This window comes from Solanum pennellii, chromosome 5, assembly GCF_001406875.1.
Source record: "Solanum pennellii chromosome 5, SPENNV200".
In the NCBI taxonomy this organism is placed as follows: domain Eukaryota; kingdom Viridiplantae; phylum Streptophyta; class Magnoliopsida; order Solanales; family Solanaceae; genus Solanum; species Solanum pennellii.
This window is the reverse complement of record NC_028641.1, coordinates 64,504,034-64,522,286: the sequence shown is the minus strand read 5'-3', so window position 1 is coordinate 64,522,286 and position 18,253 is coordinate 64,504,034. Positions and strand designations below refer to the sequence as shown.

Below are 18,253 nucleotides of genomic sequence, written 5' to 3'. Positions count from 1 at the left end.
TAAAAATCTCAGAAAACATGAAATTTTCGTAATACTTCAAGATTTAGGAAAACCCTCCTCTATGACCACAACTACTATTTCCCAGAAACCCAACACACCTCTGCAATTCAACACGAACTATCCTCGCTTCTGCAATCAACCATGAAAACCATCTCATTCTCTGCAATGGAATTCCAACAATCAGCAATTGAACTCCAACAATCAACAAAATAGGAGAGAATATAAGCAATTTTTCAAATGTCAATTGTGCCAAAAGTTTGATCTCACGGCAGATGTTTGTCTCTTCAAGTCGCACAAACATTTTGAAGCTAAGGCTAACTTTGCATCGAGCTTGTATTCATCTGGAAATTCTTGAATTCTAGACCCTGGAGCAACTCACCATGTCACTACTGATCCCCACAACCTTGAAGAGTATACATGAACTGAAGAAATTTCTATGGGTGATGGTACAACCATCCCCATCACTCATACTTGTTCAAGTTTGATTCAAGCATCTAATACTGCTTTTAAGCTTTCTAACATACTTTGTGCTCAATTAATAAAAAAAATATCATTTTTGTCGAAGTTTGTGAAGATAAGCTCATATCTATTCAATTATTTCCTTTTACTTTTGTTGTGAATGACTTTCATACTTAGCCTATGGTACAAGGCCAGAACAAAAATCGACTGTATGAGTGGCCATATCAGCAATTCAGGATACCATCCACTAACCTAGCCTCAATAGTAATCTGGTTACATAGAACAATAATAAGAAAAGCTTGCAACTCTTAATTGTGTTCTAGCCAATATTTTCTTCAACTACTTTTGCTTAGACGTTCACATATTGTTATGAATGGGCCAAGACCAGTCATACAAAAATCAACCCAATATAATATTAAGGGGTTATGTGTGGGATCTGTTGGAATTCTGACCCCCGAATTCGCCTTAGAAACAGGTTTGTTCTATATGTTCCTATGCAGATTACAACAGTTATGTTTTGTGAAGCAAATAAAATAATAACACAATATCTTATCGCGGAAAACCCCAACTCTTAAGGGTAAAAACCACAACCTACACCTCTGTAGGATTTAACTCTACTTTATTAAACTTCAAATCTCAACAAAAGATTACAAAGCTATGTAACCTGAGGAATTATAAACTCTAATTCCTAGAGGAATTATAAACTCTAAGTCCTAGCTAAGAAATTATGAACTCTAATTTCTAGCTACCCAAAGACACAAAACCCCCCGATTTTATATCTTCTAATGTTCTTCAAGTTCTACAACATGTCGAACAAATCCTACTCACAATACTCAGATTATAAACAAGACTCTTGAATACAATCTTACAATTTTTCCTCATAAATTGCAACACTCCTAATAAATTTCAAAACTCTTTCAAACCTCTTGATCGTGTTTTGATCTTCTCTCTATGTAAGTGCGCAACTTTTTCTGATGCAAATAGTTCCCTATTTATAGATCAGAAGTTCAACAAATCCTTGTATAATTCAACTTGTATTTGCCTTCTTCAAATCCTTGTTGAATTCTTCTTGGACTTCGAACAAAACCTCGTCGAACTCGAATTTGTTCTTCAACGAAATACTACATATCAACTTCAACAAATCTTTGTTGAACTCAACTTTAACAACTTCTCTTTTAAATAAATAATAAGGCACACTTTCCTTGTTTAATAAGAAAACATAATTTCCTTTAATAAATAAGAAAGCACAATTTCCTTAATTAAATAAGAAAACATATTTCCTTAAATAGATTTCTGCATTGTTGAACTTATCTAAGCCGCCAATTTGAACTTTACGCCGCAACCGCTTCTTCGTTCTTCTTAAACTATGTCGCCTTAAGCTCCTTCCTTAAATAAGTTTGCAAAAAGACTATCAAAAACAGAATTGTTGAATTGTTCGACCACGTTTTTACTACATGTTCTTACTACCTGTTCTTCATGGAATTTACTATATTTCAAAACACATAAATTTAACAAATTCCCGCTTTTTGTCCTACGGAAAATTCAACTGCTTGTAACTTACAGGTAAGTATATAATACAAGCTGCTTCCCCTTTTTGACATGTTACTGCTACAACTCCTTAATTTCAAAACAACGAGACTTTAACAAATTCCCCCTTTTTGACTATGACAAATTTTATCTGCTTGCATTGAATAGGTACACATAACTCATATGCAGCTACTTCCCCCTTTTGACATCAAGCAAAAATAAAACACTGTGAAGACATACACCATACTAAGAGAAGCAAATTTGATACTCATGGCTACTGGCTATCACACACTTAAAAGATCAAGAACTCATTTAACTATAACAAAGCGTTTGCGCAAACAAATGAGATAGACATGAACCTGAAACTCAATCCCAACATTAGCATTAATCAAAAAGCATTTACACCACAAATGTAATCAAAATTAAAGAAAGAATCAAGCACTTGTGATGAGAGAAAAAATTGGGAAGTCAACGGCTAGAGTTCCTAGGTAATATCAAAAGATGGGAGGATAAATAGAAGTCATTTTTCAGTAGCAATGATATCATTTGAATTAACAAGAATAACAGCCTTCTCAATTTCAAAGGTAACCTTGGTCTATGCATGCTCAATCTTTTTTTTATCACTTTGAAGGAACTTGTTCAATCAATCAGGTTTCCTCTGCAGAAATAATAGTGCCCTCATCTTTAATTTCAATAGAGTCTGTAAGAGGAACAAATTTTCTTGAATATCACTAACGAAACATGTTCTCTCAATATGTTCCCTGGACATGTACTATCAGGTGCAACACCAACTATGATACTTTTTGACATCAATCTGAAAATCCAGTTTATATGGTTCCCAATAGGAGAACTAGGTTCAAGCAGATGATTCTCTCATTGATTCCCCCTAACTAGATGCATCCAAGTTGAGCCTAACAAGTGAACTTTGTTCAAGTGTAGGATCCCCAAAATATTCCCCCTCACAATGTAAATCCTCCAAGACTTTACTCAATACAAAAGATTCCCCCTAAGAACCATCACACTCTACTTTTCTTAATCTATATTTGTAAGGCACCGAAGTAGAGGTGTCCTCTATCAAATTCATCTCAAACATAGACCATAACATTTGGATAAGGCTTTTTAAGAAGATATTTGTTTTGGTAGTATTTAGGGCATGAATATCTTTTAGGACACGTGGAAGAAATAGGTTTAAGTGTATAGACTTTATATTTAATCATGAATAATTGTAGTGCATATACCTTAGATCTCTGGAAAATTCTGAATTTTGCTTCAATTTTACAAAGTCTCTCTCCTGTGCTAGATGCAAATACAATGTGATAGTGCATGAGCAGCATGACTTTAAAAGTGGTATAGAGACATACAACTTAATGTACAAAATTGAGCATAGAATTCAAGATTTGGAGGGCAGTATGGACAATGTTCATTAGCCATTTTGGGATACTTATGTGACGTTAATCATCCCCAAGTTCCAAATTTTTCCTTTTGAAAGTGTTTTTCTTGGCTAATAATTTTTTTCATTGATTGATCATCTGAGTGCGCATAACTATTACATGTTGCATAGGTTGGACCTGTTCCTTTCACATGCTTCTTCAGTCTTTCACTTTTTTTTCTTTTTCTTTTTTTTTTTCAAATTTTTTTTCCAGTCAATGTTATTCATCCATTCTTTTTTTTCCCAAATGAGAGGAATTTTTTCCAGTTTCAATCATGCATCTGAAGAAACAGGTTCAATTGGTGAATGTTGCATGTTTCCTCTCACTTTTCCTGCAAATTCAAAGGTTAAATTTAGGAACCCAGACTAGCTTAGGTCCTTTGTTTTTATCATAAGGATAAATAAGATCTCTATGAGCCCATTTGGGCAGACTGTTTTTTCTAGGAATATACATGTTCCTCTTAACAGTTTCATAAGTTCCTTTTGTTTTATTTTCTCTAATAGCTTTGTATTTAGGACAATATTTTTTAGGGTGACCTGAGTTACCACAAATAATACAAAACATAGGATTCCCATTTATGGGTTGTTCATACCCTATTCCAGTTTTTTAATGTTCCTATTATTTTTACCTAGATGGGTTACTATCATGGAGGATTTTGTCCACTTATTTGCTCTTTCTAGATCACTTCTTATCCTAGTCAATTCAAGATTTATTCTCCTAGAGTTTTCCTTTTCTAGTTTTAAGTTATTTTTGAGTTTGTCGACCTCATGTTTTTGGTAAGACAGTTCACCCCCATTTTCTTTACCAAGAACTTTTAGTTTTAGATTCTCTGTTCTTAGTTCCAGATTGTGAGATTCAAGTTGCTTGATTTTCCCTTGAAGGTCATGTTTGTTCTTATTAAGATCAACGTGCTCAAACTTTAAGCTAGACAGGGAAGCAAGTAGTTGACTCTTGGTGTTAACAAGTTCTTGAATTGTGTCTATGGAAGCAAGCAATAGGAATGAAAGCTTTTTCTTAGAGAACTTTACTAGTTTATCTTTTAGGTTTAGAAAATTTAGCTCAGTTTCTTCAGAGTCTGATTCATGTTCAACATCTGATTCTTCTATCACCATCAAAGCAATGTCCTCATCATCTTCTTCATACATGTCCGATGAACTTGTTCCCCAAGCTGCATACATTGCTTGTTCTTTTTCTTTGTTTTTCTTTTTATTAAAGAATTCCTTCCTTTATTTTTAAGCTTTTTCCTTTTTCCATTCTAATTCCCATATTGGGCGATCCTTGATCTGATGATCTTTCTTACCACACTTGAAGCAGCCCCCGCTTTGTGGTCTCTCAAGATTTCTTTCTTTTTGGGGTGGTGATCTCTTGCTAGCGTTTAATCCCCCTTTTAAGAGCTTCTTGAAGTTCTTACTTATCACAGCAAGATCATCGTCATCTATGTCAGATTTATCACTTTCAGTTGCTTTAAATCCAAGATTTCTCTCTTTGTTTCCTTCACCTCTTTTGTCAACATTAATCTCATAAGTTTTGAGATTTCCAACTAATTCATCCAGAGTCATATTGGTTAGAGCCTTGGCTTCTCTAATTGCAGTGACTTTTATTTCCCAAGACGTAGGCAGATTTCTAAGTACTTTGTCAACCTGTTCCTCAGTGGTGTATACTTTTCCAAAGGATATTAGTTCGATTACCACAGTGGTGAATCTAGTTATCATATCTTGAATAGATTCTTCGGACTTCATCTTAAAGGCTTCATATTAAGAACAAAGTCTGGCAATTCTAAATTTATGAACTTGAGTTGTACCTTCGTGAGAGTTTTGTCAAGTGTCCCATATTTGTTTTGCAGAGGTACAACTAGAGATGCGGTTAAACTCATCAGGTCCTAGTCCACATACGAGAATGCACTTTGCTTTTGCATTCTTCCCTAGCATTTTGTAGTCAGCTTCTCCATATTGTTTTGTAGGTTTAGGTACCTTATTCCCTTCACTATCAGTAATAGTAGGAATTAATGGTCCATTAGTAATTATAACCCATAGTTCATAATCTTCAGCTTGAATGAAGTCTTCCATCCTTTTCTTCCACCAATAGTAGTATTCTCCATTAAATAATGGTGGTCTATTGATGTGTTGCCCTTGACCATGCCCAAGAGGAGGTGCAGAATTCATAATGATCTTATCTTGAGTTATTAAACTCTTCAAAGATAACCTGCTCTGGTACCAATTGTTGGAATTCTAACTCCCAAATTCGCCTTAGGAACAGGTTTATTCTATATGTTCATTTGCAATTTACAACAGTTACGTTTTATGAAGCAAATAAAATAATAACACAATATTTTATCACGGAAAACCCCAACTCTAAGGGTAAAAACCATGACCTACACCTCTGTAGGATTTAACTCCACTTTATTTAACTTTAAGTCTCAACAAAAGATTACAAAGCTATGTAACTAAGGAATTATAAACTCTAATTCCTAGCTAAGAAATATAAACTCTAAATTCTAGCTACCCAAAGACACAAAACCCCCCAGTTTTATATCTTCTAATGTTCATCAAGTTCTACAACTTGTCAAACAACTCCGACTCACAAAACTCAGATTGTAAACAAGACTCTTGGATACAATCTTACAATATTTCCTCGCAGATCGCAACACTCCCAATAAATCTCAAAACTCTTTCAAACATCTTGATCGTGCTTTGATCTTCTCTCTGTGTATGTGCACAATTTTTTCTGATGCAAATAACTGCCTATTTATAGATCAGAACTTTAACAAATCCTTGTATAATAAAACTTGTATTTGCCTTCTTCAGTCCTTGTTGACTTCTACTTGGACTTTGAACAAAACCTCGTCGAACTCGAATTTGTTATTCAACAAAATACTAAATATCAACTTTAACAAATCTTTGTTCAACTCAACTTTAACAACTTCTCTTTAAATAAATAATAAGGCACACTTTCCTTGTTAAATAAGAAAACATAATTTCCTTAAATAAATAAGAAAGCACACTTTCCTTATTTAAATAAGAAAACATATTTCCTTAAATAGATTTCTGCGTTGTTGAACTTGTACTAAGCCGCCAATTCGAACTTTTGTCTTCGCCGCAACCGCTTCTTCGTTCTTCTTAAACTATGTGGCCTCAAGCTATTTCCTTAAACAAGTTTGCTGAAAACCTGTCGAAAACAGAATTGCTGAATTGCTGGACCACGTTTTTACAACCTATTCTTACTACTTGTTTTTCATGGAATTTACTATAGTTCAAAACATATAAATTTAGCAAATTCCCCCTTTTTGTCCTATGGAAAATTCAATTGCTTGTAACTAACAGGTAAGTAAATAATAAAGTTGCTTCTCCCTTTTGACATGTTACTGCTACAACTCCTTAATTTTGACATACTTCAAAACAATGAGACTTTAACAGGATCCAAGTTAATAAATAGAACATTCCACGGAAAATAGGCTTAAGCAAATTGTTAAGTAAAGAGTCTGATTCTTCTCATCTGCATTCTCTGAGTCTAAGCTTCTCATCTCTCTTCTAGTGTTTATTATTCCCTAGTTCTTATGTTCAATATTTATATATTTCTTTTTGGACTTTTGCTAATTGAATTGTTGCATTTAGTTTCAGGATTTGTAATTGAAATCTAGTTTTATTATAATAGTTGAGAAGTTGGTTATTGTTACATTTAAATTGAGTTCATTACATTGGTGTTTTCTTGGTTCGTACTCCAAAAGGTAATAGTGGTGTTAGATTGATTTAGTGTGGCAGCGACCTAGTGGACCGGATTCTCGGGGCAAGCAATATTTCACCTGCCTTGGCTTCTCCAGGAAGGACTGGCTACCTCTTCCTTACTTCTACCTTGATGGTGAAGATTTTACTTGGTTGCAACATAACAAGAAATTCTTCGTTTGCATAAATTTTATGAAAAAATTGCTTATGTGATTTCCTCAATGAACCTTCATAGCTACGGTGAGTATGACAGATACTTCACGAGCCTATTTTGACTATGTGCGCTATGCAATATTTGTTCCTCCGGTAACCTCTTTCTCTGCAGTTGTTGATCTAAGTCATGTCACACAATCATCTGACTTATAAGATGCCTTTACAAGTAGGAACACGGAGGCAGACCATATGCTCAAGAAATTGCCTGAGAAGTATACCAATGTGGATTTCTTGGCATTGGTTACCGGAAGTAATGCTGAGATTGCGATCACACAATCATCTGACTTATAAGATGCCTTTACAAGTGGGAACACGGAGGCAGACCATATGCTCAAGACATTGCCTGAGAAGTATACCAATGTGGATTTCTTGCCATTGGTTACCGGAAGTAATGCTGAGATTGCAACTCTTGAGGGCTTGGGAACTCCCCAAATTTGGAATGCAAAATCAATTGGAGCAAATTTGGTATATGAACCTTCTTTCATTTCCAAAGGCAGGTGTTCGATGAAATTCACACACAATTGTGTAGATCTGACATTCCTGAAACTTATGATAGATTCCGCAACTTTGGCAAATTTTGTTAAAGGTTTTGGAAAAAATTATAATTTGGGTAGTCGCCACTGTTGTTTTAGGAAAAAAAAATAAGAAAACCATTAAAAATGAATTTTTAAAAGAAAAACATTTAAATAAACCAGAGTCGGGTAAGGTTTCAAATAATTCTCTAAGAAAGGGTTTAGGCACCTTAGAGAATCCGCTAACTTGCAGTTGACCGATGAATTTTAGAAGCTTGACTAATTTTGTAAAAAAAAATTAAATTAAAAAAAATCTTATTTTTATTTGTTATTATTATTTTTGAAAAGTTAGACATCTTTTGATACTTGTACATATTTGTACTATCTCAAATAAAGAAATAGTCCAAATATTAAAGCGCCAAAAGTAAAATTATAACTTAACAATTTATACGAGTCAAGTTTTGAGTCTAATAATCAACACAATAACTTAAACGTGGATTTGAAAGCTAAATACTAACTATGAAAGAATAGAAATAATTTCAAGTTAGTCTTGAAGCTTAGAGAGTCTACTTAAAAGAGTTTGAAAATTCAAATATTTAATGTAAACAACTATTGAAATAAAGAGTTATCAAGAAACTTCCGAGGATTCATCTAAGTTAGATAAAATAAAGGTTAGAAGTTAAAAGAAAATATCACAAAATCACAATATAATGAAAAGAAAGTGCAAATATAACTTGGACAATTATAAGTCCACTTGCTGCTTCTTGTTTGCTGTTTGGTGCTATTTTCAAACTTTTTTAAATCCAAAAAATGTTATTTCCAGCCCTTTGGAGACTGCTGAAACTGCTGCAGTAATTAGGTGTTCAAATTTCGGTCAGTTGGGAGCCAAAGCACTCTAATTTCAGCTCATCTGAGCTCCTGTTGTTGCCACTGGTTTTTGGTTTTTTAACCCAAATTTTGCTTCTCGTTTCTCAACCTTTCAAGGCCAATGTTGCTGCTGATTTTAAGGCTTTCACCAATGTATTAACTTCCCTTTTTATGACTTAAGAGAGATTGACTCAGAGATCGGATGCAAGGGAATAGCCTACGAAAAGACTAGACTCTTAGTTTAATCAAATAGAAGTTTAGACAGAAACATCAAAGAAACATGTTATGTAAGTGGAACAAAGGTTCTAATCACCTTGAAACAATAGGAAAATCAAACAATGCTAGACAACAGTGAACTTAAAACTTGACAAATGTCAACTCACCATTAATTAGAAAGTGGTGAATTAAAACTTATCTCCTAATCACAAAACAAATCTATAACTCAAACAATATTGAAGCATATTCATGCAAGAAATAGTAAATTCAGATTGCAGGTGAACATACTGGAAGTTGAACACAAATACAAAAAAATAAAAATAAAATGGATATGATTATTCTATATTCACATCAAATCAAAAATAACAAACAGGTCGTTAAACAAACAAAAGAAAGGAAAAGAGCTTCACGCTTAATCAAGAATAACTTTTAACTATAAGAAAAATATTAAAGTGGTGTTGAATCTGAAATTTTAACAAACATTTCACATTAAATCATAGATAACAAAGAGAAGCTAGATGATGTAATCGATGTGATTTAAGTTGACTTAATAATGGCGAACACCGGAACAACCAAAGAGAGGGAACCAAACTTCAAGATATTTCCTATATCTATCACATGGAAATCAAGGCAGGAAACTCGAAAACAGGGAGACAGGCAACAACTAGGAACCGAAATCAATTGGAAATAAGACAGCTTGAAACAAATTCTCAAACTCGAACGTAAATAGTCCACAGAACATTTGGAACAAACAATTAATATAAATGAACTAAACACTACACAGAACATCAAATTAAGAACAAACAGTTGATATAAAACTAACAGAATTAAAAGGACGAATGTTACCTCGTTCTGGGCAGTGAAGCGAACGACGAGTTTGGCAGAGACGATTCCACCACTCTCAACTCGAGCAGCCACAAAAATTTTTAGAAATATTTAACTATGGAACCAAAAATTCCCAAACTTTATGGGTACTCTTTGATCTCCGAAAAATCCCCCCTTGAACAGTAAAGAAAAGCCTATTTATAAAGGAAAAAAGAAGGAAGAAAAAAGGGTCTGGATCAATGTGGGAGAATCCCAAATTCAAAAATTCTCAGAGGATGAGGCTTAGGTGAGTTGGAGGGTGTACAAATTTATACTATTTTCGAACAAAATTGAAAAAGGAAAAGGAAATTGGAATGAAAATACCTCCTGGGAAAGTTTGGACTGTATGCAGGTACAAGAGCTCGTGCCCTCCGCGTGACAAAACCAGCTAAGCAAAAGGGAACTTTGGCGTCGTAGGTTGAATTCGTTGGAGATGAAGAAAGAAGAGGAATGGAGGCGCGTAGGAGAGTTCTGTGTGTTCTTTCTGGGAAAGAAAAGAGCGTGTGCGCGTGAGGGAGAAGAGTACAGAGTAATGGGTTAAAAAGGGGAAATGGGTCGGGTCGTTTGGCTTCTGTTGTATATATTGTTGTATGCTATTTTGGGCTGGGTTTGAAGGGAAATTGGAGTATATTGGGAGTGGGCTGCTGAAATTGCAAGTAAGACCAAAACTTGGTCTTTTAAATGGATCAAAGAAATTGGTTAGATTTAGAATGAGGATTTAGCCAATGGATTAAGGTTATATAAAATTGAACTTAAGAATATAATCAAAACTGAGCTGAATTAGTTAAATTCAACCAAATTTTAATCAAGACCAGTTCAAACAAAATTAATTGACGAGCTTCTTAAACTTAACGAAATGAAATAATTAATCTAATCATAAACAAAATGATTTTAAAATTATAAACATAATTTAAACTAAACTAATTCAATGAAATACTTACTAAAAATTATATTCTCTTTTTGGTATGATTTTCGAAATATTTATAAAATACGCTAATTATATAAAAAATTATATATATAAAACATATATATTACTTAAAAATTATATATATGTTAAAAACTATTTAAAATATCTTTAAAATATTTTGAATTTTATAAAGTTAGTTTTCAAGTCCTTTGGAAATTAAGAAACTCGAAATTTAATTCCAATCATAGGAGGTCAAAAATTGGGTGTCAACATGTGGGCATCGTTGCGAAGATCATCTTTTATCATATTTTAAGTGATCTTGGACCTCCTTTTGATCCTAGTAGCAACCTTGATGGAATTCTTAGCATCCCGTTATCTGACACTACTACCTACATTTTGGTCACTTATGGGAATATTTCATTTGATAGAAAATGGATTAATGTGAAGGGCATTACTGCTCCTATTAGCCATTTGAATGATGTGCTGCTAGAAAATATGATAAAGATCCTTAATGAGGCTGCCAATAGTGCTTCGACAAGTTTGGGTGATGTCACTAGGTTTCTCTTTTGGCTACATCTCACATTAGTACACATCTTTGTCATGTTAATCAGCGGCTAAACAAGACTGAGGCAACCATGTCTATAATACTCCAGGCTGCCAATCAAGTTGCTTCGTTGTTGCTTACAAATCTAAATTGTACTAGTGGATGCTCATTCTTACTCGAACCTTGAGGACAAGGTTCTTTTTGGAGTCGGGGTATTGTTATGAATGGGCCGAGGCCAGTTATATCAAGCAGCCCAATATAATATTGAGGGGTTATGTGTGGGATCCAAGTTAATAAATGGCACATTCCAGGGAAAATAGGTTTAAGCAAATTGTTGAGTAAAGAGTCTAATTCCTCTCATCTCCATTCTACAAGTCGAATCTTCTCATCTCATTTCTATAGTCTATCAATCCCTAGTTCTTACGTTCCATATTTCTATATTTCAATTTAGGTTTTTGTTAATTGAGTTGTTCCATTCAGTTTCTGGATTTGTAATTGAACTCTAGTCTTATTATAATAGTTGAGAAGTTGGTTAGTGTTATATTCAAACTGAGTTCATTACAAATACGACCATAGCTAGAATGTTCTCTAGGACTATTGCGAGAATTGTTTCCATCTACCAACACGGTCTCTACTTTCATCAGAGTGTTAACTATATATCATTTATCATCATATATTACTAAAAGTGGAAACAAAATAAGTTAGAAAGTTGAAATACCATTTTCCCACTACACTAGATTAAAATATTATAAATATTCAGTTAGTTACATGTTTAAATATTAGTGATAATCAATTATTACATTGAGTAATCTGAGAGTTCATGTGTTCAAAGGAGGATTGTATACTCTTCCAAATTTTAATGGAGGTTCATTGGATATATTTTATCTATTTTGGCCCTTTAAAACCTTCAAATAGTATTTAATTTAAGACTTTAAGATGTCTTTTGGTATTTCACTATTTTTATTTATATAAATTTATTTTTTTGTTTAATGAAAATCACATCCAAAATTATCCTTTTCATTTTATAGTTAAAGTAGTGATGCCATCAACATCTTAAGTATATGATAGATCTACCTTAGTCTGATTATATATCACTTTACCAAAATAAAGTGATTTTTCTCTTTGATTCATGCTTTATTTTGACTCGATGGAGAAGACTTTTGAATTTTGATGTGATATGAGAGAAGGTCTCGACAAAAATTTGGAAAATTCTGTACCGATTTTGTGTTTCTTTTTTCATTTATATATGTTATGATTAAAGTCTTAAGAAGGCTGATGTTATTTTTTTTCTTCTATGTTTTTTTTTTGATATTTCTCTATTAGTCTTCTTTAATTTAATTTTCTTTAAATTATTATCATAATATTTATTTGAGATTGTTGCATTTTAGTACACATTACACACACAATTTTATTGAATTTTAATCGTCCTAACCTATTTATAACATATTGCAGGAAACACACGTGTGTTGCACGTGTATACTAGTTTCTGGACACGTGCAACACACATTTGTCTCATGCAATATGTTATAAATTCGTTAGGACAATAAAAATTCAACGAAAATGTGTGTAATGAGTACTAAAATGCAACAATCTCAAATAAATGTTATATTAATAATTTAAAGAAAATTAAATTAAAAAAGACTAATAGAGAAATATAAAAAAAAAACATAAAAAAAAAAATAACATCAGCCTTCTTAAGACTTTAATCATAACATATATCAATGGAAAAAGAAACACAAAATCGATACAAAATTTTCCAATTTTTTGTCGAGACCTTATCTCTTATCCAATAAAAATTCAAAAGTCTTCTCCATCGAGTCAAACTAAAGCATGAATCAAAGAGAAAAATCACTTTATTTTCGTAAAATGATATATAATCAGATTAAGGTAGATATATCATATACTTTAGATGTTGATGACTTCACTACTTTAACCATAAAATGAATAGGATAATTTTGGATATGACTTTCATGAAACAAAAACGATGAACTTGTATAGATAAAAATAGTGGAATACCAAAAGACATCTTGAGGTCTTAAATTAAATATTATTTTAAGGTTTCAAAGGTCCAAAATATATAAAAGAGAACAACTTTAAAAATATTAAATATATCCAATGAACCTCCCACTAAAATCTGGAAGAGTAACCAATCCTTCCTTTGAACACATGAACTCTGCATTTACTCAATGTAATACTCCCTCCCATTTTATGCGACAACATTTGACCGGGCACGAAATTCATGAAATAAATGAAGACTTTGAAATGTTTACCAAAATAACCCTTCAAAAGTAGACTTACTTTTCTCTCTCCTCATAAATGTATTCGAGTACTATTTTAAAAATTAAGTGGGACCAATAAGGGTAAAAGAGGAATTGTACCTATAAATACTTACCATATAAGGAAATGTGACATTCTTTTTGGGACTAATTAGAAAGGAAATGGTGCCACATATAGTGGGACGGAGGGTGTAATTGATTATCACTAAAATTTAAACATGTAATTAACTAAATTTTTAGGGAAAATGCACAAGTACCCCTTCAACCTATGCCCGAAATCTCAGAGACACACTTATACTATACTAAGGTCCTATTACCCCCTGAACTTATTTCATAAGTAATTTTCTACCGCTTTTCGACCTACATGGCACTACCTTGAAAAAAAAAAGTCAACCAGCGTTGGGCCTACAAGATAGTGCCACGTAGGTCGAAAAGGGGTAAAAAATTATTAACAAAATAAGTTCAGGGGGTAATAGGACCTTAGTATAGTATATGTGTATCTCTTAGATTTCGGGCATAGGTTGAGGGGGTACTTGTTCATTATTCCAAATATTTATAATATTTTAATATACCATTGGAGGTCTTCCTATTCATGGGTCCTTTTATGATGAATTTATACCTTCGGCCTAAGGAGTTGACTCATGGAAATGACCAAGGGAAGTCATTTTATCCTGGAAGCTGCTCTTACTTGTTTTGCCGTTTACAGACTTATAAAAGGTGTCATTGATGAAGTTCACTTTTGTGATTGGACAAAGTTCTGGTTTCGAGGACCAAGAAAATTTGAGCCTTGCCTAAAGACATCTAAGAACCAGAAAAAGCTGAGGATGAATCATGATCATTCAGGGAACATTAGACAAGAGTTATTCTTACCACAAACTGAAGAGGGAAAATGCCCCTTTCGTCGAGCTAGGCCTGGAAGAATTACTCAAAGATGAGACTCAATTGGTGGCTTTCCTTGAATGTTGGCTCTGCAAATTTTTGCTTCCCAACAAGAAGCTAAGCTGCTGATTGTGTTCATGCTAGTGCCTTCAAAGTTGCAAAATCGATTACTTATGGATAGAGTTTCGTTGGTGGTTCCGGTCCATTCAAGCATCTATCACGGCTTCAGGGAGATCTCCACCTCCTCAAACTTAGGGGCCTCCAATATACAACTTCACTTTTTTTATCACTCTTTTATAAATCTATTTTCACCTATATTTGATGCTAGCTTTCACGCTTACTAGGAAGAAGGTGTCGTGTATTTTCCTAGATATCTAATAAAAGGTAATACTCCTATACCTTAACTCTTAAGCTTGCTTTAGCTGATATGAATTATAATAGTAGGATCATAACTTATGAACCATAGATCTAGAAATGATTAAGATCAATTGATTCGTTAATGTATAGACTGTTATTTGGGAATCTAAGACTTGGATATGCAAGAAAATGCAACTGTTAGAGTTTTTAGTGATAAAAAATTGCATGTTAGACTTGGTTGCTGTTTTTGAGATCTCTTGTTATCCATGTTAATAATCATTGATCTCCTAATCATACGTTTTTTGTTTTTATTCTTTGGACAATTATTATTGTTGAAGTTGATATTACTCCACAGAGTTGTCTTAGCAGTATGTTACTTTGCAAAAGCAAAGTCAATTAGTACATTCCTGGATGATGTGGTTTAGCTAATATCTTTAGGCCAATAGAAGATCTGATGGAATGCCTATCTTATTGAAAGATTAAGAATGATTTTCTTAATCTGTTAGATTATGAATAGTTATAACAGATCTATTTTGTGAATTAAATAAGAGCAAGAGATTGACCAGTGAGTTTAGTAGCTTAATACTTCATGTGGTTCGTAGAGTTGTTGGATCCTAGTCATAAACTGAAATAGGGAGTTTTACTGCAGCCAGTGCTTGGTTTATTAGCAATTTTTTACTTGTGTGGTGAACAACAAATATAATTGAGGCACTGAGAGTTTATTTTTACTCGATTTCATGGGTTGAAAACTAGTAAACCAGCAGTTGTTATTCAGGGTGGCGAAAGATCTACAACAAATAAATGAATCTAGTTTCTGCTAATGTAGGAGGTGAGGTTCTGATAATACGAACTCCGACATTGGTTTATCGACTCATGCCAAAAAAAATAGATTGAACCTTTACTCGCATAAATTTTTCCACTTCAAAGGCATCAAATTTGTAACACTTCTTCTTTTAGCCAAAAGGTTTCTAAAATAATTATATAAAACTTTATTTGCAAAAAAAAAATAAGTTATCAACTTTAGTTAAGAGTGGTGTTACAACGAACAAAAAAGAACTTGCTTACTTCAAGGTTTATCTTCACTTCAAATTGGAAGAACAGGAAGAAGTTCAGCAGCTATGCCAAACGTGAAAAAGGAAAAATGAAAGAAAGAAATGTTAGGGTTATGTGGGTAATTTGGAGATTGTATAAAAATATTAAGGGCAAAAAGGTAAAAATGTGGTCAACTTAAAACAGCTTATAAGCTAAAAAAAAAAAAAAAGCACCCCTGCCCCAGCATTTAACTTTTGGCTTAAAATAAGTTTTTTTTAACTTAAAATAAGTTATTTTGAGTATTGCCAAACAACTAAATAAGTAAAAAACCAGCTTTTATGTCAGTTTGACCAGCTTTTTAGCTGAGCCAAACAGGCTCTTAATCTTCTTTATAGTGCAAAGTTTGCACATCTCGTGATGCTAAATTCTCAGCCTTGTTGCACTGCAAAAATTAGTGCATCCAAAAGAATAAGAAAAAAGCTTTATACTCAACCAAACTGTTATACCAAAGAAGACAATGTAAATTAAAAGTAGCTTCATACTGAAACACAATATTGTGCGTTTATTTGTTAAATCATGTTATTGCCAATCAAACTCAGAAATATTTATAAAATTGAAATATAAAATAGCTACAATAATTAATTAAAACTTCAAGTACAATATGGATCATCTCTATGAACTGAATGATCAGGCAAACAAAGAAAAAGAGCATAAAAGATTCATATATTCTTAACATAGAATTTGATCAATAAATAATTTAGCAATAAAATTATTGCAATTGTCATAACATTTCTACCGTATGAACTTGGAAAAAAACAACATTTATTCAAGAAACGATATCAAATTGTCTAGAAAGGGAAAATATTTACATAGCAAGCACTCTAAAATTTAAGAAGTAATAGTAAGCCAATTTAAATAAACACTACAAAAAGTCTTTCAATTTTCTGTTGGTCCTTTTACATTTTAAAATTTTGTAGTCTTGGAGGTGTAGTTCATTCAATTTTAGAACGAACATTTTCCTTTTTACCAGTGACAACATACGACATAAAGGGGGTGTATTGATTTAATAGAATGTAGAGGGGTGTAATTAATTTTCAAACAGATATTATAAATTGAGAGATTACAGTTTTCAAAGTGATTTTATTAAGAAGAAACTTTTGGTTTTCAAAATTATGAATGTAAGCATCTAGACTATGTTTTTTTTTTTATTTAAAAAATAACTTTTTAAATGGCTATAGCATATAATTTCTGTTGAATTTGTTGCAAGTCTTTCCAAATTCTCCAATAGTTTGGAGCAATACAACTTCTTTATCCAAATTTCATTAATCTTAATTTGAATGCAGAATTACATTTTATCCACAAAAAATGTTGGAGTAAATTTGGATTGAAGGATAAAAGTGTCATCTAGCTTTATAAGGATACTTTCGTAACATAGCATAATAACTTGGAGGCTTCGTAATATATATATGATATGATATGATGATGACAATTAAATTAAATATACATATATGTTATAAATCCATTAAATAAGTGGATAGTCCAAAAAGTTAGTACATGAACAACCATTCATATTCACTAGGTTACATGAACCTTTTTGGATAAGTATGTATCTATTTATTATGATACTTAATATGGTGACCTTTGGAATGATTTCTCACTCTATAAATAGGGTTGTTCATTCACTATTGTAATATATACATATGAAACTTATATATACTTGAATAAAAGAAAGTCTTCTCCTACATCTATTTCTCTTGTCTTCTTCTTATAATCTTGATTTTACAACACGTTATCAGCACGAGTCTCTACCAGTTCAAGTAAAGACTTTCAAAGCCTCGGAGGTAAGAATTTCCTTTATTTTTAAATAATGTCTAATCTTTCTAAACTTGAATTTCTTGCTCTAGACATATCGGGAAAAAGCTATCTATCATGGGCACTCGATGCAGAAATTCATCTTAATGCGATGGGTCTAGCAGACACCATCCAAGAAAATAATCAAGCATCGAATCAAAACCGTGCTAAGGCGATGATATTTCTCCGTCATCACCTTGATGAGGGTTTGAAAATGGAATATCTCACTGTTAAGGATCCTCTGGTGTTGTGGAACAATTTAAAAGATAGATATGACCACCTGAAGTTGGTTGTCCTTCCACAGGCACGTTATGATTGGATCCACTTGAGACTTCAAGATTTTAAATCTATCAGTGAGTATAACTCTTCTATGTTTAAAATTATCTCACAATTAAAATTATGTGGAGAAAATATCACTGACCATGATATGCTGGAAAAAACGTTTTCCACTTTCCCTGCCTCGAGTATGCTTCTGCAGCAGCAATACCGAGAAATGGGATTTAAAAAGTATTCCGAATTAATCTCACATCTCCTTGTTGCTGAACAACATAATGATTTACTGATGAAAAACCATGAAAGTCGACCTACTGGTTCTATGCC

The 18,253-nt window shown here is 32.8% G+C and overlaps 1 long non-coding RNA gene across 1 annotated transcript; it reads right to left on the bottom strand.

Annotated features, from left to right (window-relative positions):
• Positions 1–8,485: 8,485 nt before the first annotated feature.
• Positions 8,486–10,361, bottom strand: LOC107019147. Its single transcript, XR_001456756.2, has 2 exons — positions 9,790–10,361; positions 8,486–8,944 (listed from the first exon to the last, which is right to left on the bottom strand). It is a non-coding gene; the product is annotated as an uncharacterized LOC107019147 (long non-coding RNA).
• Positions 10,362–18,253: the final 7,892 nt, after the last annotated feature.